General features: G+C 43.1%; 1 long non-coding RNA gene across 1 annotated transcript in view; it reads left to right on the top strand.

The window, feature by feature from the left end:
* The first annotated feature begins 17,978 nt into the window (after positions 1-17,978).
* The window catches only part of LOC137332500 (uncharacterized), a 117,296-nt gene continuing 108,647 nt past the window's right edge, over positions 17,979-26,627 (top strand). The window contains exons 1-2 of the long non-coding RNA XR_010965677.1: positions 17,979-18,047; positions 18,399-18,419. This is a non-coding gene — a long non-coding RNA (uncharacterized lncRNA). The remainder of the gene's footprint in view (positions 18,048-18,398; positions 18,420-26,627) is intronic.

Raw genomic sequence — 26,627 nt, 5'->3', positions numbered from 1 at the left:
AACATCTGACTTTTGTAGCAGATGTGACCCTGATGTATTTTTGGTGACCCTCAAGGCTTGTAGAATATACTCCAGAAAAGGCTCTGTGAGTGATCCAGCAATAGAGGCAAAGGGTTTTCCCACCACTTAGTGCTGCAGTATAGTATCTGCTCCCTGGGTTACTTGTCTTCAGTGGCCGCTGTAGATTTTCCATTGCCTAATGATTTGACACCATTTCACCGTTCTCCTCCCAGACCACTAAAGCCTCAAGAGTTAAGAACGTATGAAATAGGAGCAGGAGTAGGCCATACGGCCCTCGAGCCTGCTCCACCATTCAATTAGATCAGGGCTGATCTATGACCTCAACTCCACTTTCCCATCCAATCCCTACTCAACGGATTTGAATGAAGATGCACAATCTGGGTAGACATGAAGCACATTGTTCCATTAATTACTTTGGACTAAACATGAATTGGAAATTCTGAAATTCTGTTACAGATACTAGATAGGCATATAATGATGTAGTTGAGTATGGCAGAAAGATATGGACATAAATGGACTGCATGTGTTTCCAAGAGTTTACAAACCAATATTACAAGTGAATTAAGGAAGACATTATGAACATTGCTTTCAACTATTTCTGCTGTATAGGAGAATTAGAAAAAACAACAATGCCAGAAATGGTGTTGTCTCTCTCATTAAGATATATTTCCCAACCATTCATCCATGACAACTAAATCTTTTTTTCTGGGTTTTGTGGCTTCTTTGCTGTGATGTTTATGTATTCAGTTTTCATTTCTGACAATCCTTTGACAACATAATCACATTTACTGCAATCCTGTGAATTTTTGCAACTATGTGTACTAACTTTATGTACAATTATGATCCAAGCCAACTTGTGCCCTTCTGTGGTTGGCCATTTAGCTTTTGTGCTGATGAAATTAGCTTTATTTTTGATAAATTGCTTGAGCTCTACAGCTTCAGAAAAAGATGGTATCCTTTGTACTTTTGCTTTGGCTGCTATTGTCTACCCTTTACTGCCAACAATATACGGTCAAGTTCACTCGCAGGTATCAAGCAGTTCATTGTAACATATGGTAAATTCTAATCATTCCAGCCAATATTTGATTGGGTGTCAACTTACAATGGACATTAAATTAAGATGCTGTGAATAGGATTATATGGTATTCATATCAGGATGGTAAATTTCCATAAAAATGGTTGAATGTGCCTTCAACAGTCTAAAAATAGAACTCACTAACATTGACTCCAGAAAAATGTTCCACACTTTGGATAAATTACAGTTTCCAATTATCTACAAAATATATACAGATTGTTGCCTCAAATTTTGTGATAGTCTATTTAGCTTATGATCAATACAGCTTTAAACAAATACCTTTGCAAAATATAGACGTATATTTAGTCCTTCTGATGTCTCCACTTCCTACAGATTTCCTATTGTAAATAACCAAATCTTGATTAGTACTCAAGATGTTCAGACACACTTTATAATATCTTTGATAGAATTAGATGTTACAAAAACTGGCATTGTAAATTGTCTCAACATACACCACCCCATATACAATTGACCAAACATCACTGTTGGTTTTCTCAGGGAAGTGCCCTCAGCCCAACCATCTTCAGCTACTTCATTATTAACTTTCCCTCCATCATAAGTTCAAGAGTGGGGCTGTTCACTGATGATTCCACAATGTTCATCTCCATCCACAACTCCTCTGATAATGAAGCAGCCCATGACAGTGTACAACAGGACATGAATAATATCCAGATTTGGGTTGACAAGTGGGACATAACATTTGGACAAGATAAGTGCTAGGTAATGATTAACTTGAACAAGAGAAAGCCCAGCCACTTCCCCATGACCTTTAATGGCACCATCATCGCCAAGTCCCCCATCATCAATATCCTGGGGGTCACCATTGATCAGAAGCTGAATTGGACTAACCATATCAATACTGTGACTACAAGAGCAGAACAGAGGCTGGGATACATTGTGATAAGTTGCTCATCTCCTTGACCCCTCAAAGCCTCTCCTTATGTAAAATGCTCAAGTCAGGAGTGTAATTGAATACTCACCATGCAACTGGATGAGTGCAGCCACAACAATACTCAAGAAGCTCAACACCATCCCGGACAGAGCAGGTTGCAGGATTGGTGTCCCTGCCACTGGATTCAAAATCCACCTCCTCCACCACTGGCACACTGTGACTGCCATATATACGATCTAAAGGATGCACTACAGCAACTCACCAAGGTTACTTTGATAGCACCTCCCTCCCCAAAACCTATGAAATATTTTATCTATGAAGTATTTCAGAATAGATGCGAATGCATTGTAGTTCTCTTCAACCCAATGGTACAATCACAAATTTGGACAGTTTTGGACTCCTTACCTAAGGAAGGATATATTTGCCCTAGTGGCGGTGCAACAAAGGTTCACTAGATTGATTCCTGGGATGAGAGGGTTGTCCTTTGAGGAGAGATTGAGTAGAATGGCCTATACTTTCTGGAGTTTAGAAGAATGAGAGGTGATCTCATTGAAACATATAAGATTCTGAGGGTGCTTGACAGGGTAGATGCTGGGAAGTTGTTTCTGCTGGCTGGAGAGTCTAGAACTAGGGGGTATAATCGCAGGATAAGGGGTCGGCCATTTAAGACTGTGATGAGGAGGAATTTCTTCACTCAGGGGGTTGTGAATCTTTGGAATTCTCTACCCTGGAGGGCTGAGTCATTGAGTATATTCAAGGCTGAGATATAGATTTTTGGACTCTGGGGGAATCAAAGGATATGGGGATCAGGCAGGAAAGAGGAGTTGAGGTCGAAGATCAGCCATGATCTTAATGAATGGCACAGCAGGCTCGAGGGACCATATGGCCTACTCCTGCTCCCATTTCTTATGTTCTTATGTTCTTAAGTAACATTTTAAAATTGGGCATGTAGGAACAGGAAGGACACAGTGACACATCTTGACCATTGCTATATAGTAGGAAGACAGAGGACATGTGTTGGTTATGTATGAAACCACATTGCATTGTTTTCAGTGCCTGCCTGTAGTTGATCTCAATAGTGCATAGATCCATAAAGTAGTGAGAGGTACTTCACAATTATCTCCCAGGGTTTCTCATTGCCGTACAAGGTTCAAGAAGGCGGCTCACCACCACCTTCTCAAGAGCAATTAGGATGGACAATAAATGCTGGCCTTGCCAGCGGCACCCACATCCCATGAATGAATTTAAAAAAACACATGTATTGCAGATCACTTGATTGTGGCTTGCTTAATTAATAACTTTGTTCGACAAACTATAACCAAAGTTCACTCCAATATGCGTGAAGAAATCATGTTTTCCTGAAACTTATGGTCAATGCTGAAATAATCTAGCAAATTACTGGAGCTTTCATACATAATGAATGCTGTTCTGTGTGCAGACTGTAAATTACCAGCTAAAATGAGTGACTGTGTCCCTCTCCTGCTTGTCCTGAATTTAAAATTGTACTTTTTCACATGTCATTAGATTCAGCGGCATCCCCACATTCAGCATTCCCACCTATTCGACTATACTGCCATTATGTAGTAGGCTAATTGACTAGCTTTCAGGACCATGGCAATGAAGAAATACTACCACCAATGAGAGGATTGTCCTTTGTACTTACAGAGAATCAGGCAAATTATCCTCCTCATTCTCATCTTCCAATGCAAACCTTTCTTCCAACACTTCATCATTTGACTGAACTAAAAAAAAAAATTAAAATCATATATAGAACAATGGTCTATGGTATTAATATGTATTACACACTATTACATAGTTGCTGTCTCACTTACAGTAATAAATCACAGAGGAAAAAATATCATGGCATAAGAGGCAAACTTATAGCCTATATGGAATATAGAATTTATCCTGTGCTGCAGTTCACATAATAATGTATAAGCAACAAAGTTATACACATTCTACTTGTTGGGATAATTCCTTCCTTATCCTTTTAACAGATTTGTAAAGCTAGAGACAGTAATATGTCTGAGAATTAACTTCATTTATTCTTGCTTCAGAACATTCATCATTTAACATTTCAGTCGGTATGGTACACATTTAGCCCCACGTCTGAAACCAGCTAAGCAGGGAACTTCTAGGGGTAAATCGCGAGAATGGCTTATCCAAGCCTATTCACGTATCTGGTCTTGTCGGCAAAGCAAAGTTCCCACTGAATCAAATGTTGAATTTCTTTTTATACCATATTCTACTTCCTGCTGGATGCAACACTAACGGGTGTTTTTGACTCCCAATTCTTTGGACAGATTGTTAGATTGGGATGAAGGGCCTCATGTCTTCTCATTCCATACTGTTACTTCCTATCAGTGCTTTTCCTGAGCCATAGCCTTGTTGTACAAACCATTGATGTATGCTCTACAGCAACATTGCCTTTTTATATTGCAGTAATCTCTTTTCTTACAATCCACCTTGCTGTGATCAAAAGCCTGTGTTTTAAAAGCCTATGGGGGCAAAATTGGGCCGTGTAGCGCCCGTTTTGTAGGTGCTACGCGGACACCCAAGCCCCGGCGATGGCGTCTGAGATGCGTACTTCTGACATGAAGTGCGCAGGACACTAACTTGGTAAAGGGGTTTGCGCAGGCGCACCTAACGACCGCTGGCAGCATGTAGAGTAGGGAGATTATGACGTGAATCAGTGTGAAACGCTGATTTGAAACAGCCGGCGACATTTTGGAATGCCACACTCCAGCCAACGCACTGTCTTAACCTCACACAGCTGAAAAGGACTTAAACGGCATGAAGGATTCCCCACCACCTATTTAAAGTGACCATGCAGGAGTTACAGGTTAGTTACTGGATTATTTCTTCTGGCTGCTGGTGCAATTGTATGTGTTTTGGGAAATTTCCTATACTTGACTAAAGTTTCAATATTCTGTAGATAGTGGTCTGGCTGGTCTTGCAGTACTGTTAGTGGCATTTAAAATATTGTGCTGAAAAAAGTTGCTTTCAGACATGGGTGGCCTGCTAGGTTGCCCTTTGGGAATTGAACATGACTGGGAGAATGAAGAGAGGCCACGGAGAGCAGGACAAGCTGCTAGAAGAGGGAGGAGAAGGAGGAGGAGCACCTGGAGGCCATATCCAAGGAGAGTCTTCAGGGACCAATTCTCTTACCTCAACTTCAGCAACGACCAGTGCCTCAGACTGCTGCGGTTCACTAAAGAGGTCGTGACTAAAATTTGTCAACTGCTGTAGCCACAACTGCAGCTTCAGAGCAGGGCAAGGACAGCATTGTCTGTGGCTGTCAAGGTAACCATGGCGCTTAATTTTTATGGCTCTGGCTCCTTTCAGGCTACTGCTGGAGATATAAGCAACATCTCGCAGTTTGCAGTGCACTGCTGTATAAGGGAGGACACTGAGGCTCTGTATGCACTCAGAAACATTTTCATCTCATTCCCTCTTGCCAGAGACAAGCAGCAGGAGTGAGCATGAGGTTTTGCTCACATTGCAGGCTTCCCCATGGTGCAGGGTGCCATTGACTGCATGCATATTGCCAAGCGTGCTCCACATCTGAACTCGGCTATATTCATGAACAGAAAAGGATTCCACTCTCTCAATGTGCAGCTGATGTGCGACCACACGAAGCATCATTGCCCACTATCCTGGCAGCAATTATGATTCCTTCATCTTCCGGCAGTCCTCCATGCCACCTATATTTCAACCAGCACGGCAAGTCAAAGGCTCGCTACTGGGCGACAAGGGTTATCCAATGAAATGGCTCATGACTCTGGTCCAGAACGCATGCACAAGTGCACAGCAGGCCTACAATGAGAGCCATGCTGCCACATGGAACATCATAGAGCACACCATAGCTGTCCTCAAGCAACGCTTCTGCTGCCTGGAACGCTCTGGAGGAACCCTGCAGTACTCAGCTGAGAGGGTATCAAGATTTGTTGTTGTATGCTGCATGCTGCACAACCTCACCATTATGAGGGAGCAGCCCTTGCTACCGCCCCGTTCCCCAGGGGTCAGTACTAGGACCACTGCTTTTTTTGATCTATATTAATGACTTGGACTTGGGTGTACAGGGCACAATTTCAAAATTCGCAGACGACACAAAACTTGGAAGTGTAGTAAACAGTGAGGAGGATAGTAATAGACTTCAAGAGAACATAAGCTGGTGGAATGGGTGGACACATGGCAGCCAAAATTTAACGCAGAGAAGTGCGAAGTGATACATTTTGGCAGGAAGAATGAGGAGAGGCAATATAAACTAAATGGTCCAATTCTAAAGGGGGTGCAGGAACAGAGAGACCTGGGGGTATATGTGCACAAATCTTTGAAGGTGGCAGGACAGGTTGAGAAAGCAGTTAAAAAAGCATATGGGATCCTGGGCTTTATAAAGGCATGGAGTTCAAAAGCAAAGAAGTTACATTGAACCTTTATAAAACACTGGTACGGTCACAACTGGAGTATTGTGTCCAATTCTGGGCACTTCACTTTAGGAAGGATGTGAAGGCTTTAGAGAGGGTGCAGAAAAGATTTACTAGAATGGTTCCAGGGATGAGGGACTTCAGTTATGTGGATAGACTGGAGAAGCTGGAGTTGTTCTCAGAGCAGAGAAGGTTATGAGGAGATTTGATAGAAGTGTTCAAAATCATGAAGGATTTAGATAAAGTAAAGAAAGAGAAACTGTTCCCATTGGCGGAAGGGTCTAGAACCAGAGGACACAGGTTTAAGGTGATTGACAAAAGGACTAAAGGCAACATGAGGAAAATCTTTTTTACCGAGTGAGTGGTTATGATCTGGAATGCGCTGCCTGAAAGGGTGGTGGAAGCAAATTTAATTGGGGTTTTCAAAAAGGAATTGGATAATTACCTGAAGGGAAAAAATTTGCAGGACTACGGGGAAAGAACGGAGGAATGGGACAAACTGGATTGCTCTTACAAAGAGCCGGCATGGGCTTGTTGGGCCGAATGGCCTCCTCCTAAGCTGTAACCGTTCGATGATTCAATGATTCTATCAGGGAATTGAGCAACAGGCAGAGGAAGAGGAGGAAGAGGCAGAGGAGGAAGAGGCAGAGTAGGAGGAGGAGGAAGAGATGGAGGAGGAAGAGGAAGTGCAACAGGAAGTGGAGGAAGAGGCAGAGCAGCTACAAGGTAGACAGGCCCTGTCTGCCAGGGCTCTGCATGATCAGATTATTAATGAGCGATACCATTAATCTTAACAACACCTCCCCATTCACCAACAGTCCCACACTCCTTACTCCTCTCTCACATCACCATCAAATCATCCTCCTTATGAATACACATTGGTTCCTCCCTCAACAAATCACAGAAATAAAAACCACTACCAAATGCGAATTCAAATTCACATTTATATTTTAACACATGATATTATTCAAACAAAATGAGACTATTCACCCTTGTGCATTCCCTTCATGCCTGTCTTTCGTGTACCTTTACCTTTCCTATTGCCGCTATGAGATGCATCCCCAGTGCCTGCAGCATGGGAGGTGGAAAGTTGCTGACCTTCAATTGAGGAGTGTGCAGATGGCCTTAGAGGCTGACCTCGAGCAGCTCTGGGCCGAAAGGGCCTGGCTTCCGACTGCACCATCTCGGCCTGTGCTCCAGCAGTCTGGCCTGTTAGGCTGACAGGCAACAGCAAGGGCACTGGCGCAGTGGCAGGGGTGGGAGCAGAAATGCTGTTATCCTGAGAGAGGGCAGCAGGTTCGTCTTCCATGGCACCACTGGCACTCTCCCGGGGCGACGCCTCAGCAATCCTGGTGATCTGCTGGAGAACAGATTGCTGGACTGCTGTGACACCCTGGAGGCCCCATTCCACATTGGAACCCAGAGCCATGATAGCAGCAGTCTGAGCTTCCGTGGCAGCAGTCTGAGCTCCAAATGCAGCAGTCAGATCTTTGATGGCAGATGTTTGTGCTGCAATGGAAGCTGACATCGGTCTTCAGACGCTGTATCATGGTGGGTTCCACAGGTGTGCTGATGGAGGTGACCACCCGTTCCACATGGGGAAGGGATGGGCTCCAAGTTCTGCGCAAAGTCCTGTGCAAAGTGCACAGACTTTCTGGCAGGCTTTCCAGTGTAGCAAGCATTTGGCTATGTACGCCCATTCAGCCTTCTTCTGTAGCCTGGTCATCATCTGACCACCAACGGATCAGATCAAAGCTCTGCAGTCCTGCCAAATTCAGTCATGAATGATGGTGGACAATTAAACAACTAACGGGAGGAGGAGGCTCTGCAAACATCCCCACACTCAATGATGGCAGAGTCCAGCATGCGAGTGCAAAAGACAAGGCTGAAGTGTTTGCGACCATCTTCAGCCAGAAATGCTGAGTGGATGATCCATCTCGGCCTCCTCCCGATATCACCACCATCACAGAAGTCAGTCTTCAGCCAATTTGATTCACTCCACGTGATATCAAGAAACAGCAGAGTGCACTGGATAGAACAAAGGCTATGGGCCATGACAACATCTTGGCTGTAGTGCTGAAGACTTGTGCTCCAGAACGAGCCGTGCCTCTAGCCAAACTGTTCCAGTACAGCTACAACACTGGCATCTACCCTATAATGTGGAAAATTGCCCAGTTATGTCCTTTCCACAAAAAGCAGGACAAATCCAATCCGGCCAATTACCGCCCCATCAGTCTACTCTCAATCATCAGCAAAGTGATGGAAGGTGTCATCGACAGTGCTATCAAGCGGCACTTACTCACCAATAACCTGCTCACCGATGCTCAGATGGGTTCCGCCAGGACTATATTCATTACAGCCTTGGTCCAAACATGGACAAAAGAGCTGAATTCCAGAGGTGAGATGAGAGTGACTTCTCTTGTCATCAAGGCAGCATTTGACCGAGTGTGGCACCAAGGAGCCCTAGTAAAATTGAAGTCAATGGGAATCAGGGGGAAAACTCTCCAGTGGCTGGAGTCATTCCTTGCACAAAGGAAGATGGTAGTGGTTGTTGGAGGCCAATCCTCTCAGCCTCAGGATATTGCTGCAGGAGTTCCTCAGGGCAGTGTCCTGGGTCCAACCATCTTCAGCTGCTTCGTCAATGACTTTCCCTCCATCATTAGGTCAGAAGTGGGGATGTTCTCTGATGATTGCACAGTTTTCAGTTCCATTCACAACCCCTCAGATAATGAAGCAGTCCGTGCCCTCATGCAGCAAGACCTGGACAACGTCCAGGCTTGGGCTGATAAGTGGCAAGTAACATTCGCGCCAGACAAGTGCCAAGCAATGACCATCTCCAAAAAGAGAGAGTCTAACCACTTCCCCTTGACATTCAACGGCATTACCATCGCCGAATCCCCCACCAACAACATCTGGGGGTCACCACTGACCAGAAACTTAACTGGACCAGCCACATAAATACTGTGGCTATAAGAGCAGGTCAGAGGCTGGGTATTCTGCAGCGAGTGAATCACCTCCTGACTCCCTTTCCACCATCTACAAGGCACAAATCAGGAGTATGATGGAATAGTCTCCACTTGCCTGAATGAGTGCAGCTCCAACAACACTCAAGAAGCTCGACACCATCCAGGACAAAGCAGCCCGTTTGATTGGCACCCCATCCACCACCCTAAACATTCACTCCCTTCACCACTGGCTCACCGTGGCTGCAGTGTGTACCATCTACAGATGCACTGCAGTAATTCACCATGGCTTCTTCGACAGCACCTCCTAAACACGCGACCTCTACCACCTAGAAGGACAAGGGCAGCAGGCACATGGGAACAACACCACCTACACGTTTCCCTCCAAGTCACACACCATCCTGACTTGGAAATATATCGCCGTTCCTTCATCTTCGCTGGGTCAAAATCCTGGAACTCCCTTCCTAACAGCACTGTGGGAGAACCTTCACCACACGGACTGCAGCAGTTCAAGAAGGTGGCTCATCACCACCTTCTGAAGGACAATTAAGGATGGGCAATAAATGTTGGCCTTGCCAGCGACGCCCACATCCCATGAATGAATTAAAAAAAACTTCTCAGCAGCAGAACAAGTGTGCAACCTTGCCCACCGGTGAGCTGTCATGGTTGACTAGCTGCCAGTATGTGTGACGTGTGAGTTGTGGGTGTGCGGCTTGCAAGAGTGGTAATGTGTGATGGTGATATGAAGTGTCTGATTTGAAGAGTTTGAGTACTGATCGAAAGAGTTTGTTGGTAGGTGGGTGATGAGGGATGTAGTGTATGGAGCAGTGGATGCGGCTAGTGGCGCAGTTGGTAGGATATACCACTTGACAGTTGAACTCAATCACCTAGACCACTCATGTCAAATTATTGTACTTCTTCCTGCACTGCTTCCATGTTCTTGGCGCTATGCTGCTGGCATTGACCTTGTCTGCTACTGCCTCCCACTGCCTCTTAAGCATATGTCTGGATGGCCTCCTGCCCCCCTACGGATATAGGATGCCCTTCCTTCTGTCCACCTCTTCCACCAAGGCCTCTAATGCATCATCCGAGAACCTTGGTGCATGCTCCCTCGCAGGCACAGCCATTCTTCCAACTATCAGAGCCCAGGAATCACTTGTCACAACACTTCCTGCAACCACAATGCATCTCCCCTTTAAGAGGTGCAGGCTGCCTTCAAGTCGAGCTAGCCACTCCCGATATCGGTGCCCCCTGTTGATACACGCAGCCAATAAACAGCGCAGGTAGTGCTGACAGCACGTAGCAATCACTGAAAATGTCAGACAGTATGAATGTTACATGCTGCCTGCAGTGCAACGAACGGGCGCAGGTTAATCGTGCACCGCGATCCCAGCGGCCGTTTTCGGGGGTTATCCAATATAACCCAATATGTGTTTTAATCTTAACAACCCCTTTATTTCAATATTATTCGACTCACTTATTTATTTAATAATCTATATGTGCCTATCCTGTTCTGTACAAAGGTAATGTAAAACCATATCTATATTCTTACACTACTTAATAAGCATTGTTATCAACACCAGCAGGAATTTCAGGGCCAGCTATTACAATATTTATTTGGTTTCAGTTTCCTAATTTTAACTATTACCATCGATGACCTTTGTTTCTTACAACCCAGTTAATTAATAATCCACTTTACAGTTCCTTTTTTACCTTTCACTTTAACATCCAAGTGCCTGGGAGACTCTATTTTCACTCCCCTATTCTGTTTTCCTATCTCTTCCAAACATTTTAAACCTTACACTGTGAAAATCATATACATCTTCAAGCTAATTATAGTTACTTTTTCTGCATATAACCCACAACATTCTGTATCATATCTCTCATTTTCCTAATGCTGGTGAAAAATACTTGAGGGACAGTATGAGGCTTTCTGTTTATAGTACTTCTCTCAAAAAATATATATAGAACTCTTAGACATACTTAAAATTTTGCCTTAAATTTCAAGCAATAGAAATCTCCCTTCACTACACCCCCCCACCCCAGGTTGATTTTACAGGTTGTTTTCATACTTTTAAAGATCAACATTTTGAATCTTCTCACCTCCAGCGATGAGCTCCAGTGCTGTTGGTTATCTAAACAATTCTGTTCTGGGGCAGCTCCATTGATTTCAGTGGGAGCCAGCTCTTCAGACTGGCCTGAGGGTAACTGAGAACCTCCTAAATAGGGAAAAATGATTGCTGGTTGTGTTCAGCTATATATTTGGTCTCTGGTGGCTTTTGCAGAGTTAGTCGCCAGACCAGGATGCGTATTGGCTCTTAATGAAACCAGTGGAGCTGCTCTACGATGCATGTAGGCTATCCCCATAATATATATCAATGGAGCCAGTTAAGGAGGAAGTGGAGAAATTGGTTCTCGTTACCCCTGTTTTTTGGGTAAACAAATTGCAATGGGAGGACAAATTTCAGTGGCAGCTTCTCATGCCTGATTGCCTCCGGAAGTGCGTCAGCTGCCATATTGGAGACCGACGACCTGAAACAGGTGTTATAGTCTGCGCCGCATGTGTTCCGCTCAGTTTTTCCGGGTCTCCAGTGGCCTAACCAGCAGTCTTTAAATGAGCAGCTGGAGGCGGCCCAGAAAAATGTAAGTTAACTTTTTTATACTTTCATTTCTGTGCAACCAGAAGGAGCAGGAGTGCTCTGCAGATCCACGGCTTTATGGAGCCCAGGCCTAAGTCCCAATTTCCAGCGCGCCTCGGGCTGACGTCTTCGGGTGTACGTTGCAGGTGTGACACCCATTTTGCACTAGTTTCCAGTGCTACTTAAATTTTCCCCCCACATTGTCAGTCTCTGTGAGGATAAAAATAACCTGTAAGATCAACAATATTTCCTAGAATTTGTTTTGAGTAAAAATGAGCAATTATTTTGAATATAAAGTACTTCCTTCAGCCTTTCTTTCTCTTTTAATCTTAATGATCCTTATTATCAGACAACTGTTTATTGCTTTGAATCACATGCTGTATTTCTCTCATTATAACTGCTTTCCTTGAGGTAATTTGTTTTTTTATTACTCTCCTTCATTTGATGCTTCTCCTTGTGTTTCAATGTGATACCATTGCCAATATCACTACTTTTCATGGAGTCATAGAATCTTACAACACAGAAGGAGGCCATTTGGCCCATCATGGAATTTCTATTTTTCAACTTCATTGCTCTGTTCTGTTCTTGCTTTTCCTCTTTAGAAATACTGAATGTTTACTGCCTATTTCAGGGGTCATAATACATACAACTACAAGCTCTTTTTCAGACTCCTTTAACATAAATTGCACCTCCTCTCTAATATCATTTAAGCCTCAATAAAACCCCTGACTAAACTTATTCTTCAAATACACTTAATCTCACATATCTAATGATGAAACTCCCACAGCATAATTACTTGCCTTTTATGAGCCAATTTGGATATCTTGTGACCTAGAATTTTCACGATATACATCTTTCCTATTTTACATATTCATTAGTTATTGCTTGCTGAATATCAATTAATGTAAATGCACTGCAGCTTTTTGGTTCCTTTGTAATAAATTTATTTTATATGAATTCTCCTTATTTCAAACTATTTTACAATCTCTCTAAGCAGATCCCTTTGTAATGAATTTCTAGAATAATCTCCCTCCTTAAATTTCTGTCCAATTCACATTGGTTACCGGTGATATATATAAAAGACACTATAAATTACATTTATTAAAATACACGTTTATTTCTCGCACACTTAAAATTAGTTTCCCAACTTCTTATAAAATATGTACTGGCCTTAATAGACTTCACCTAACTACTGCCAAGTACTTACCAGGGTGGTCAAAAATTAATGTGTTTAACATCTCAAAGATTCGCTTAGTCTCCTGTTTGATAGTCGATATTGTGGTTTCATCAAGCTTCTTCCAGGACACCTTCAGTTTTTCTACTTCTGTATTGTTGTTAGAAATCCTGAAATTGTTTTGCAGCAATTAGAATAAAACCAAATATTTCTGATTAACATCACTCTTTGCTCAATCTCAAAAGTACAATCTGCTTTTTCTGTATGTAATACAGTCAGGCAAATTTCAAATATGTTTTAACATTTTTATTATCTAATTGAATTTTTATGTAAATTGGGAACTTCATAAAAAAGTGAGAAATGGCCTCCCTATTTATTCACAAAGACACCAGATCATGTTGAAATGCCTCATCACATCACTTATACATAAGGGGCCAGATTTCACTGTAGTAGGGCATTTAACACCATCTGCCGTTAGTTAGATTTGCCTCTGCATCCTTCAGCGCATAAACTTTTACCCACCAGGTTACTGAAGGTGGGAACTGATAATGGTACAGTGAGGGAAACAGGGCATCTGGGACCTGAGTGAACAGGGAAACCAACAGGGTATCTTTTCAACCAAAGAGATTTTAGGATTGGGAAATAAATAGCAGAAGGACTTAGAAGGAGGGTAAATTAAAGGGGGTGAATTCAATGTCAAATCAGGTAAAGAAAGAGAAATAAAGAGAGGGTAAGAAAGACTGGATTAAGACAGAGAGAAAAGAGAGACAGAAAGGAAAAGTAAGAAAAAAATGTAAAAATTTGATATTTCTAAAATCTGCTAAAACAATTCACAATCAGTAGGAATGAGGCTCCACACTATAATAGTTAATTTTCGGTATGTGAGAGAGGTCAATTGGCAGTCATTAACACTTATCACATCATTAAAAAGGTATTTGTACTTCTAATTACCAGCCTAAATATCTGCAGCAGGTTTAGTTCGTATCTACCTTGCATATACAGCAACTTCACAATATTCAATGTATGTCAATGGTGAGGCAGATAGCAAAATGCCGTTTTCACAAAACTAACGACAGAGCAGCGCAACTCAGACAGCAACTTTTGGATATTCGCATTTAACTGCACATCTGCCCCTGTCCTGAAGTTGCTGTACCATTTACGCATAAATAACAGCGAGCGCCATTAGCCTCACTGTTATTTTGACAACAAAATCTGACCCATTGTTATTGTGACAAAAATGATACACAGTTGTTCCAACCCTTCACTTTTCCCATACAGAAATGGAACCATTAAATATGCCATTTGGAAAACGAACATTATAAATCTCACTTAATATAAGGTTGTTTCCTGAACAACTTGTCAAATTGGCTACAAAACAAAATGTTTAGCTTTTGACACAAAGGTTCAAAACTAGTCAGTCAGGTAAAGATTTTTTTATGTACTGATGAAATTGAGATTCATGAGTGAATCAACTAGATAATGTGGCGATCTAGTTTCCAATGTCTACATTATACATATTTTTAAACTAGCGAGCTTTTCACCACATTCTATACTTAAAAAAAATCAAGTATGAGCTGATAAAATTCTACACATTGTTTTCTATCAAATGCAGTAATTTCAACAGTTCTGTGTAGCATGCATTCTAAGGGACTGGCTGGCGGGAAGCCCAGTACATTTTGAAGGCCGGGCCTCATTACCATGCTGAAGTTGAGCTCACACCTGACAGCTTGCCAGCTTCTGGCCGGCACAATATCGGACGGCCAAAGGCCGAACCAACCGGCAGGAAGGTAGGTCGGGGGAGACTGATTGTGGATGGGAGGGGGTCTCCTGGGCAACAGTCGCCCATATTATTCTTCTGGAGCCTGAGGATCCACTCTTGGCCCTACAAAAATAGTTTTGCACTTCCTCCTCACTGCAAGGCACAACTAGGCACAGCATACGCTCCACCTGGTTGTCCTTCAAAATTGCATTGGAATCCTATATACATCATAGTACTGTTTTTACACAGAGTAAGGAGGCAACTGTCTGATTCAGGCAGGCACCTGGGCCGCCCAGCAGGAGGCCCCATCAAGTATGGCAGCAGAGCGAGAACGTGGCGGTATATTCCCCAAAGCAATTTTAACTACACCACCGCCCCGTTTCCACCAGATGGGCTGAGTTAAAATTGGCCCTTTTGTTTGTGCTGTCTATTATCTAAAATCCTACCTTTCATAAGTAGATTTGAAATCCTGGAAAAAAAATCAAATATTTAAATGTAGTTAAAGCACACATGATTTATTACTTTACATCTTTCCCGTTATTGTACAACACCAAGTTCTTGGAATTGAGTACTTTATAGATAAATTAATTTATGGTATGTACATTAATATTGTTTTGAAAATTCATGACAGTACTATCTTAAAGCAGTGAAAATATTATTAGGCGCATGTGAACATGTCGACCACTGTTGTTACTGCATGTAGGACCCCCCAGTTAATCTGAAAACTAATGAAACTGTGTGCAAACTGATTTCAGAGCTACAATATATGAACCTGTTTTTTCCTTTGGACAATGTATCCTCTAAGAGAACATACAATCTCTTTTTTTTAAATCCATCCTTGCCATCACTGGTCCCACAAACCAAAACCAAAGCAAAAAGCCAAGACTAATTTGATAAATCTGGAAATTTGCTCTCTGATCCCTCTAGGTAATCAAAATTAGTACAGGAGATTGACCATAGCTTATATTAATTGGTACCTACCTCCGGTGCAATGCGATCTCCACCCCAGCCGGGAACCGGTCCAGCTCTCTCTTGAAGGTGCACAGTGAATCAGCCTAGTGGAGATTTCCCATGGGATTTTCCTTCCCCAGGATCTCCATTCTATACCTCCCTGCAGCAGTACAGCTGAGATCAAGAACTCAGCTTAACATGGGACAAACCTGCCCCCTACACATATAGGGCTCGATTTTCGATTTTCGCATCCCCGAGTGGGCGCTTTCGTGGCAGGGGGGCTGCGAAAATCAGGGATTCCCAGGGCGGGTCTGGAGCCTGGCTCCAACGGGCCCACTTCCGGGTTCCCCAGCGACGCGCTGACATGCGTGCGCAGCCCCCGCATGTGGGACTCCCGCCAGCAATTAAAGCCGGCGGGGTGCCACTTAAAGTACTCATTAAGGTATTTCAGGTCGTTTAGAGACCTGATTAACATAACATTTTAGGAGGGGTGGGATTTTGCAAACAACTGGGACTGTTTCCAGTACTGGGGGAAACACTCCCAGTTCAAATGGACATGTTGCAGCCATCAGCCTGTGGCAGCTGCAAAGGTCCATTTGACAGGTAGGGGGGGAGACCCTCACTCATTGCAGGAGGCCACTCTGTCACTTTGGACAAAGTTTGGCCTCCACCACCCTCCTCCTAACAATAAAATTCATCAACTTGCACACTTACCCCAGTGTCCAGACACATGTACCTACCTTGTGGACCCCCTCAAATGTACATCTTCCGGATGGGGGCCGCCGTAGCTGCAGTCATGACCTCCTCGGAGGACGAACAGCATCACCAGCCTCGCCGGCCACGCCGTCCACCTCTGACACGTGGAGTCCCTCAACACAGTGCTGTGACACATCCACCTGCACAGCAGGAGGGAGGACAACCGCAGAGAAAGATGCGTCGCAGAAGGCACTACCCTCGCCACAGGGTCCACAGACCGAGGCTCAGCTTCCTGGACCTCTCTGAGCAGCAGTGCACACGGAGGCTCAGAGTCACTCGACATGTAGTCGTGGACATCTGCAGCCTCCTTCATGCCGAACTGCTCCCGGCTGGCCCGAGCACCATCTTCTTACCTGTCGCTGTCAAAGTCACCACTGCCCTCAACAACTTCTCCTTCTCATCCTTCCAGGGTGCCACCGGGGACATCGCCGACGTCGCTCAGTCGTCTGTACAAAAGAGCCCTGCAAATACACCTACACCCACTCTGCAGTGACACAATGGGTGTGAGGGGTGATGTGATAAGAGTAGTGTTGGCAGTGCAGAAGGAGATGTGGGGGCGGTGATGTGGCAGACGGAGTGTAGGGGAATGAGTAAGTGTACTCACTTCGGCTGACCTACTTAGGTGATTGAAGCGCCTCCTGCACTGTATGCAGGTGGGCGATATGTTAGTGGTGCTGGTGACCTCCTCTGCCACCTCGAGCCAGGCCTTCTTGGTGGCAGAGGCAGGCCGCTTCCTCCCGCCCGCCGGGGGGAAGATCTCTGTCCTCCCCCTCCTCCTCACCCCATCCAATAAGACCTGGAGTGAGGCATCATTAAATCTGGGAGCAGCCTTCCCCCTGGGCTGCTCCATGCTGTAATTTTTCCTATTTCCATGAAGCATCAGTCAGTGGAGGACTGCCCCTTTAAATAGAGCTCCTCCAGCTGACAGTCTATGCTGCGCATGCGCAGTCCGCCCGCTGCGCAGCTTTCCAGTGCGAAACCCGGAAGCACAGGTAAGTGGATCCAATTAGCCTGCGATTCCGTGCGGAGCACACTGATTTCACTGGGCGCGTTACCCACGGGCCCAGTCGACCCCCGCTGCGAACCTGCCACCCTCCTAATATCGGGCCCATAATCTCATAAGCCACAAGTTGCTGCTTTAACACACAGCACTGTTTGACCCACTTTATATTTCTAAAAATGATTGTCAGACTCTAATTTTGAACCTTGAACATATGCATGAGGTTGTGCCTGTGTCATTTGTAAACTGTGAGTTTTTACAAACCTGAAATAATCCACTACCACCAGTATACATGAAGGATGTTGCATACTGGTTGGAATTTTAAAAATTGTGACACCAAATGAAAAGCTGGATACTACCAAAATTGAAAAATGTAAAGAAGCAGACAAGGTAACTTAGGCAACAATGATTAGGGAAGACAAGGAACGGGTTTTAAAAGCCGGAGCATTGTTGAAGGAAGGGAAAGGCTGAGGGTGGAAAATAGTTTCTCAGTTTAGCTATGTAGTATGCACTTTACACTGTCAGCACTGTATACAAGTGAACTGCATCTCAATTCGTATCATTTCTGTTTAATCAACTTGTGTAGAATTCTGCTAGAGAGGGAGGATATTGCCAAGTAAGTATATAAAAATGAAAACTTCAAACAGCATAGTAAGAGCAATTTATCAATGTAATTATTGAAATGACTATAGTTGAATCCATTACCTTAATAAAGAATAGTGGGTCTTTTTGATTTTTCAGGTCTTGCACTTCCTGAATAAGGTGAGTAATAACTTCTCTTTTAATTTCTAATTCTTGTATCTTCTTTAAGACTTTTGATAGGTTTATGTTCTTTTCTGTTATAACCGTGTCCAAAATTTGCTTTTCCTGCTTGGTCAACAGCATTCTAATTTCTTGGAACAGGTCTGAAATTTGTTTTCTCAAAGTAGCACTATCTTTCTGTAATGAAAGAAAAACAATTCTAATTGAAGACATCAATAAAATAATTGATTATGCACTGGAAGATATGTAAATTAAAGCATGGTTTAGTAACATGGTAATACTTGAATGTAAAATTTCCTCAAAGCATAGGCCTAACAGTCATCAAACCCCTTCCAGGTCATCATTATTAAAGAAAACCCTTTTTACATGTTACCATGCTATAAATACATTTACTAGAAATCTCTTTTGTGTATAAAATTAGGTGAAATGATACTTCAAATAGATCGATGCTGCTCCATGCATATATTCTACTGCTGATATGTGAAAGATTTAAGGGCCGATTTCCCTTAGTCTGCACCAGACTCACTGGGCTTAACGAATATTGGAAAACTGGGTGGGTTGGAGCACATGCTTGTAAAGGAACCCTGCTCGATTAATTCAAATGGAGCAAAATCGGGTGGGCTCCTTTAAGGTGTGCATTCCGACCTATCTGTTTTTCCTATATTTGCTGCCGATCCAGTGCACCTCAGCACAGACTAAGGAAAATCTCTCCTATAATCTCTAATCCAGAAGACTCTGGACATCATATTCCAATTCCATTGAATGCCGAGTCCAAAAATGTCCATTAATAGTGAATGAAGCAATGTTTATGTCTTCTTCCTTGCGAGTAAAATGGGAAGGAAAGTCAATGGCCCTGAATTTCCTCCATGTTCATTGCGCCGTTGTTGTGCTGGAAAGTTGTGCCGTTCACCAGCAGAGAGAGTTTCACGCAAGTTTCCTGGGTGAGTTCATTTGTATATGAAGTGGTGTAAGATTTGGCATAATCACATTCTAAATGCTTAGTTAGCGGCTTAGACCCCAGGAAGTTTCAGTGCAGAAGCAGTGCAGTCTTTGTGGAGACTACAGTCTTTATTAGAGCACTTGGGGACAGCAGGGGGAGGCTTCAGAGGTTCTTTCCTCAACCCGTTTGCATTCTATCCACTCAGGGCATCTCTTACCCTCACCTGAACAACCACTTGCCAGAAGGATGAGCAGACACAGATCAGCTGTGTCCGCCGGGCACTGTGACAGGGCAGCATCTCACCAAAAGGCTGTGAATTTTTCACAGAAAGAGATAGAGGACAGAATGGCCAGCCTGTTGGGTCAGTTGTGGCTCAGTTGGTAGCACTCATGTCTCTAGGTCAAGAAGGCTGTTGGTTCAAGTCTCACTCCAGAAACTTGAGCACAAAATCTAGGCTTACACTCCAATGCAGTACTGAGGGGGAGTGCTGTACTATCAGAGGTGCCATCTTTCTGATGAGATGTTAAACTGATGCCTTGACTGTCCTCGCAGGTGGATGTAAAAGATCACATGGCACTATTTCGAAGAAGAGTAGGGGACTTCTCTCTGGTGTCCTGGTCAATATTTGTCCCTCAATTAACATCAATATAACAGATTATCTGGTCATTATCACATTTCTGTTTGTGGGGCCTTGCTGTTTGCCAATTGGCTGCTGTATTCCCTACATTACAACAGTGACTATACTTCAAGAGTATTTCATTGGTTGTAAAGTGCTGTAGAACATCCTGAGGTGATGAAAGACACTGTTAAATGCAAGTCTTTCTTTCTTTTCTTCGGGTATGCCAGGCAGCAAGCCATCAAGCCATCATGGAGTGTCAGCCTTGCCATCTAGAAGGAGAAGACCCTGTTACTCACTGTCAATGTCTTCTTCCATGCTACTTTATTTTCTTCTCCTACATGCTGTTCCTCCTTCTCCTCCATAAGGTTGGTATAGAGATCTATGAGTTGTTCTGAGTATGTGGGTGGCATCAAAAATGTAGAGGTGGGATAAGACCATAGTACTGCAGGGGGGTGGGTGGGGAGTGGTCCAAGTCTCAGTGTGAAAAAAACAGTTTGAAAAAATATCTGTGAAGCTAGAAATCAGTAAGCAAAGTAGGGGACTCTTCAAAGCTCTCAACCGCCTTCACTTCTGCCTGTGACTGGGGGAGTACCTGTGCCTGTTTTATATGGGTCTAACTTTTCCAGAGTGCAGTAGCAGCATAAAAGCAGGAAATTCCCGAGTACAGCGACACCAGATGAGAGGTGCTCCTATGCAAATGAGCCCCGGCATACTTGGGTGAGCAGATTTTCAAAGCTGCCAAGAAGATCGAAGGAACTTGTGTCTAGTGCATTAACGGTACATAAATTTCCTTGATCTTTTTAGTGCAATAATGCCCTAAGTGCTGAAGATAGTGAGGAAATTTAGGGCCATGTTTTTTTAAATGGTTGAAATGGAGACAATGGCCAACGTAAAGATATAGTTCCAGTGATGACAATTGATCCAGGATATTCAGCATGATTCAAAAATAGCTTATTAATTGGGAGAGGAGCATTCTCCATTTGTTTTTCATTTATTATAAAATTAATAGAGCTGTATCGCATAGGGAGCTAATGCTCATTGGTACCTGGTAATTGTGATCATTTCTGTGGTAAATGTTGATTATTTTGAGTGATCAATTCATGGGAATAAAATGACTGAATCATCTTATCTATCATTAGTGCCTGGTAATCATGTTAACAAAGAATGACATGACCTCAAGTAGTATTTTAATTGATTTTTCTTGGGACACAAAAATTCCTTTTAAAAATGAGTTACCAGGATCATAAAGAGAAAAAATATAAATTAGGATGAATGCTTCAATATTCTCTTTTCAGTAGAAGCTCCACAATTTCATTTTGTTGCCATTGTAATATCATTCATTGTAAGGTCACTTAGTTAGTGGCCAGTGTTTACCACAGACCAACGATAGGTGAGAATCTGTGATCCTTCCACAATGGTGAGTGGTGAGTATTCCATCACACTCCTGCCTTGAGTCTTGTAGATGGTGGAGAGGCTTTGAGGGGTTAGGAGGTAAGTCACAGAGTACACTCATATAGCCATGGTGTTGATATGACTGATCCAGTTAAGCTTCTGGTCAATAGTGATACCAAGGATATTGAAGGTGGGGGATTCAGCAAATGTAGTGCCATTGAAGGTCAGGGATGGTGGTTAGGCTTTTGCTTGTTGGAGATGGTCAATACCTAACACTTACATGGGCAAATGTTACCTCATATGAGGATGGCATGGGCTGCTTCATTATTAGAATTGAACACAGTAGAATTGTCAGTGAACAGCCCTATTCCTGATGTTATGACAAAGGCCAGGACACTGATGAAGCAGCAGAAGATGGTTGGACCAAGGACTATGCCATGGGAACTCTGGCAATGATGTCCTGGGGCTACAATGATTGGCTGCCAACAACTTCATTGTGTTTTGTCATGTTATGTGGAGTGAACCAAATTGGCTAGACATTGACATCCATGATGGTGGGGAACTTGGGAGGAGGTTGATTAGAATTGTACACTTGGCATTTTTGGCTGAAGATACTTGCAAACACCAGCCTTGTTTGGATTACCCCATCCTCTTGCACACATGTTCTTAGCTCCATTATGTTCATGGAGCCTGCTATTCCTGTTAGTTTCCTAGATTGTTCAACAACATTCTAGACTGGGTGTGGTATGGCTGCAAAGCTTTGCTCTGATCTGTTGATTATAGGGTTGCTCAGCTCTACCTTAGAATGAGGCTCCAACTAGGCTTGCTGCTTTTGTTGTTTAGTATGCATGGATTCCTCTGTTACAACTTCACTAGGTTGGTGCCTTATTCTAAGGTATGCCTAGTGCTGCTCCTTCCACACTGTGCTTTACACCAAGGTTGATCTCCCAGCTTGATAACAATAAAGGAGCAAGGGATGTGCCAGCTAATGAGATTACAGATTGTGGGGATACACAATTCTACTGCTGATGATGGCTCATGGATACACAATTTTGGGCTGCTAGCTCTGTCCCGAGTCTGTCTTACTTAGCATGGTGATAGTGCCACATAACATGATGGAGTGTATCTTTATTGTGAAGACTTTGTTTTCACCAGGAGTCTGTGGTGGTCATTTCCATGGACAGACCATGGCAGCAACAATGATGTTGATGAGGACAAGTTCAAGTGGGTTATTGTCTCAAATTACTTCCTTCATTACCTGAGCTAGCTCAGTTTGGCAAACATGTCCTTCAGGAATCAACCAACTCAGCAAGTGGACATTGAAATCCCCTACGCATAGTACATGTTGTGCCCTTGCTCCCTCTAAGTGGTGTTCAACATGGAGAAGTATTGATTTGTCAGTTGAAGGGGTGCAGAAGGTGGTAATCAGCAGCAGGTTTCCTTAACCTTGTTAATCTAAAGCCATGAACATTCATGGGATCCGGAGCCAATATTGAATACTCCAAGGGCCATGCCTACCTAACTATGTACCACTGTCCCCCACGTCTTGTGGGCCTATCCAGCCGATGGGCTAGGACATACCCAGGGATGGTGACGGATAAATCAGAAATGTTGGTGATAGATTTGATTCTGTGAGTACAATTATGTCAGGCTGTTGCTTAACTAGCCTGTGGAACAACTCTTCCTATTTGTTGACAAATGGTAGGAGAAAGACTTTGAAGGGGCGACTGGGCTGGGATTGCTTGAGACTTGTCCTGATCTGGGTTGTTGCTAAGGGTTCCATCCAATATTTCTATTATTGTTCTAATCATCCTTAGATACAGGGGTGGTGCCAGAGGACTGGAGAATTGCAAATGTTACACCCTTGTTCAAAAAAGGGTGTAAGGATAAACTCAGCAACTACAGGCCAGTCAGTTTAACCTTAGTAGTGGGGAAACTTTTAGAAACGATAACCCGGGACAAAATTAACAGTCACTTGGACAAATGTGGCTTCATTAAGGAAAGCCAGCATGGATTTGTTAAAGGCAAATCGTGTTTAACCAACTTGATTGAGTTTTTTGATGAGGTAACAGAGAGGGTCGATGAGGGCAATGCGGTTGATGTGGTGTATATGGACTTCCAAAAGGCGTTTGATAAAGTGTCACATAATAGGCTTGTCATCAAAGTTGAAGCCCATGGAATAAATGGGGCAGTGGCAGCTCGGATACGAAATTGGCTAAGTAATAGGGAAACAGAGAGTAGTGGTGAACGGTTGTTTATCGGACTGGAGGGAGGTATACAGTGGTGTTCCCCAGGGGTTGGTACTAGGACTATTGCTTTTTTTGAAATATATTAATGACTTGGACTTGAGTGTACAGGGCACAATTTCAAAATTTGCAGATGACACAAAACTTGGAAGGGTAGTGAACAATGAGGAGGATAGCGATAGACTTAAAGAGGACATAGACAGGCTGATGGCATGGGCGGACACGTGGCAGATGAAGTTCAACGCAGAAATTGTGAAGTGATACGTTTTGGTAGAAAGAACAAGGAGAGGCAATATAAACTAAAGGGTACAATTCTAAAAAGGGTGCAGGAACAGAGAGATCTGGGGGTATATGTGTACAAATCGTTTAAGGTGGCAGGGCAGTTAAGAAAGCATTTGGGATCCTAGGCTTTATAAATAGAGGGATAGAGTACAAAAGCAAGGAGGTTATAATGAATCTTCATAAAACACTGGTTCAGCCACAACTAGAGTATTGTGCCCAATTCTGGGCACCACACTTTAGGAAGGATGTGGAAGCCTAAGAGAGGGTGCAGAAGAGATTTACAAGAATGATTCCAGGGATGAGGGACTTCAGTTACATGGATAGACTGGAGAAGCTGGGGTTCTTCTCCTTAGAGCAGAGACGGTTGAGAGGAGATTTGATAGAGATAGTCAAAATCATGAAGGATCTAGACAGAGTAGATAAAGAGAAACTGTTCCCGTTGGTGGAAGTGTCAAGAACCAGAGGACATAGATTTAAGGTGATTGGCAAAAGAACCAAAGGCGACATTAGAAAAAACTTTTTTACACAGCGAGTGGTTGTGATCTGGAATGCACTGCCTGACGGGATGGTGGAGGCAGATTCAATTGTGGCTTTCAAAAGGGAATTGAATAAGTACTTGAAGGGAAAAAATTTGCAGAGCTACGGGGATAGGACGGAGGGTATGGGACTAGCTGGATTGCTCTTGCAGAGAGCTGGCACGGACCCGACGGGCCAAATGGCCTCTTTCCGTGCTGTAACCATTCTGTGATTCTATGTTCTGTTTTGTAGTAGTCGTTTCGCAACTGAGTAACTGGCTGGGCCTTTTAAGAGGGCATGAAGAGTCAATCACATATTATGGAGTCACGAATAGACCAGACCAAGTATGGATGGCAGGTTTCCTTTCTAAAGAAAATTAACAAACCAGTTGGGTTTTTACTACAACGTGAATGTTTTCATGGTCATTTTTCTGGTGCTAGCCCACAAATTACTAGGTTTATTGCATTCAGTTTCACAATTTATCACACTGGGATTTGAACTTACAACATATGGGTTGTCAGTACCATATCCTGTTAATTACCATAGCTTTAAATCCACCACTAATTGTCACTATAAATGTATGCATTGCTCATGATGAGTCAGAGGACATGCTATTTTATGACAACAGAAACTTAAACTATTTATGAACAATGTATAAATATTTAATGTAGTTGATCTTCCACAGCACTTTTTAAAGACTAAGTAAAACTGATCACCTGGAATTTCTGCAAGGGTTCTTCTGATCTCCTGCCATAACTCTAGCAAGAGGTGGGTGAAAACCCGGTAGAAACAGTGTAAACAGCTATTTGCGCTATTTCTTCAGGGTTTCCACCAATCTTCTGCCGAAGTTAGGGCAGGAGATCAGGAGAACCCTGTTGGAAATTCTACTCTGGTATTTTTGTACCTGTGACTATTTCTCCACTTCATTCCTATTTACTAATTCCTTTTGTGTGTTTTCTGTCTTTATGTTTGTCTTCTACTCTTTCCATCTTTATTGGTCTTACATATTTTTGCTGACTGTGTCTCTCTTTGTGTGTCACTGTTTTTCTAAATCTTTATATCATTCTTTTCAGTAAATCTGTTATTCACTCTGTTTTCTGTAACTCACCTGACACCTCAGTATGACTATCACAAATTTTCCTTTGCTGATTTCTATGCCTTATCTTTGTTAAAGCAATAAAATACAAGCCAACACATATCAGGGCAGAAGTGCATACTGGGATTCGTTGGAGACAGTCTGTCTGGGAGCTGGTATAATACACATGAGTGAGAGAGAAATTGAGGGGGGCTGCTGATACTGGTGACTCAGGGCAGGACTGATTGGGGCTAGAAGTAGCACACAGAGCATGAGAAGGATTGGGAAACCTAGGTCAGGAATTTGGTATTTGGTGAGTGTTGTGAGGCCTAGACATACTTGAATGGGTGGGATGAAAACTCAGTGAGGCAAGCGTATACAGGAAGGGGTCTCGATTTGGGAGAGGGAGGGAATGGGACAGGTGAGCACTTGGAAGAGTACTGAGCAGTCAGGGGTACAGTATGTGTTGTAGCAGGAGAAAGCAAAGTGGTGGGAGGGAATTAATGAGCTCTGTGGGGAGGGGGCAGAGTACTGAAGATGTAGTATGTAAATTGGGGTGGTGGCTGCTCAGATGGCGTCAGGGACAGTGGGTAAATAAAGTGTGCTCCTTACCCACTGCACTTAGTTAAAGAACTAAATATTGCCTCTTTAGGTTTTTGCCCTTTTTCTCCTTTCTTCTTATGTAGGGTTTAAAATATACTTGGCTCCTTTCAGGTGTACTAAAGCTGGGAATATCTGAATTATCCCTAAGATTCCCAAACATTTGAGTTGTTAAGCAAGTGGACCAAATTACTGCACATCGGTGGCTTTGTGATACTGTACAGTACTTGTCTGCTGTTTCACATGAAATATATCAACAATCAGATGAATAGTTTCAGAATAAGTACATCATCACAGATACCTTTAAGTTCACTTCAGTTCCTTGCAATTCTTTCGTAGCTTCCTCTAAAGTTGCTCTGCAATTCTGCAGCTTCTCCAGTTTTTCAGAAAGACTGGCCTGTTAAGATAAAACCACTGCACTATTTATAGTAAAACCTATTATGACACATTAAAGTTTGTACACTTAATTATCTCCTTAATTGACATGAGAGATTTGTAATTTTAACAATTTCGTACAATAGTTTCTCACCTTTGTCTC

This window comes from Heptranchias perlo, chromosome 14, assembly GCF_035084215.1.
Source record: "Heptranchias perlo isolate sHepPer1 chromosome 14, sHepPer1.hap1, whole genome shotgun sequence".
In the NCBI taxonomy this organism is placed as follows: domain Eukaryota; kingdom Metazoa; phylum Chordata; class Chondrichthyes; order Hexanchiformes; family Hexanchidae; genus Heptranchias; species Heptranchias perlo.
Note: the sequence above shows the minus strand (reverse complement) of the source record. Positions and strands in the feature narration are given on the sequence as shown.